This window comes from Propithecus coquereli, unplaced genomic scaffold (genome assembly GCF_000956105.1).
Source record: "Propithecus coquereli isolate 6110/MARCELLA unplaced genomic scaffold, Pcoq_1.0 Scaffold44, whole genome shotgun sequence".
NCBI classification, from domain to species: domain Eukaryota; kingdom Metazoa; phylum Chordata; class Mammalia; order Primates; family Indriidae; genus Propithecus; species Propithecus coquereli.
Genome location: NW_012150174.1, coordinates 5358414 through 5359894, shown reverse-complemented (window position 1 = coordinate 5359894; position 1481 = coordinate 5358414).

Here is a 1481-nt window from a genome sequence, read left to right as displayed (position 1 = left end):
TAGTCCCAGCTACTTGGGAGGCTGAGGCAGGAGGATTGCTTGAGCCCAGGAGTTGGAGGTTGCTGTGAGCTAGGCTGACGCCACGGCACTCTAGCCTGGGCAACAGAGCCAGATTCTGTCTCAAAAAAAAAAAAAAAAAAGAAAGGTCAAAAGCCTTTTCTTTAAATTAACTCAAATGTCTATCTCTTGAAGTCTCCTTTCTCTCCAAATCCCTCCAACACATACTCTCACAGTTCTTTAACTAAAAGTCCCTTTCTAACTCTCTTTATCATTAGGGATTTGTCTGATTTATCTTTGAACCTTCAGTGTACTTGTACCTGTACAAGCGCTTTGTGTGTTTTAATATTTATATTAAATGAATAAAACCAAAATACCCTCAGGAAGTTAGAGGTGCATACAAATAGCTACACCGATATAACCATTACTGCTATAATGACAGTATTAAAACAAATCTATCAATACTTTGGAGAATAATCACGGGGGTGAAACTGAGTGCTGGCATGGCAAACATAGGACTGGAAGCCCAGAGCCCTATATTGTAACCTCGATTCCATCACTTCCCCTCTCAGCCTCGGTTTACTTTTCTGTAACTAGGCGACTGGACAAAGTGACTGAAAAGGTCCTTTTCTAATTGAGCTCTCGGGGAGAGAGAAATCAGACAAACCCACCAGGAAAATGGACTCTGGAACACAAACCCTGGGGTTAAGTCCGCACTAGCGGTGTAAGGAGGTCTTCAAGTTAATTCCCCATCTTCTGCTCTCCCATACAAAACACGAGGGGCCACGCTGGACCACTCAGAATCTCCTCCAATGAAGGGACCTGAGGGGCGAACTCGGATATGGGAGGAAGTGTCCCAGGCCCCGCAGAAAGCGAAACTAAGTCGCGGTGAAAATGCCGCACCGACTACCGACTGTCCCTCGCCGGGACAGGCCGGAGATGCTGAATCACTGCCGGAGACCTCCCGTCGGCTGAGCCTAGCATGCCCCGTGGCCCCGTGGCCCCGGGCCACGCCAAGGATGACAGTAGAGGTGGCTTGCCATCCCCCAATCATTGGACCTATGCCCTAAACCTTCCAGGGAAAAGGGATCCAACGTACCATGGTTCTGGCGCGGGCCTGACTGCAGCCTCCTGCAAACCTACGAATCAGGGAGCGCCGCCGAAAATGTTGCTCGGAGATCTACAGAGAAGTCTGCGGGGCTTTGACGACGGCGGCGCAGGATAGTGCAGTCTAGCCCAGAGATATCGATTCTTCTAACTCTTCCCCGCCCTCAAAGCTCACAGCCCGTTCGGGGGTGGGCGGGGCTTCGGAAGATAGGAACTGAGGTTGGCAGGAAACCCCGGGCCTGTAATGCCAGCTGCTGCTGAGAGCTGCGGGGCCGCCCCTGTCACGTCGCTCTTGGATTCTCAGCAAAATTTCGTTGTGTGTTGCAGATTCCCTCCAGTTTCTCCCCAGCCTGGCGGGCTGCACCTGAAATCACCGG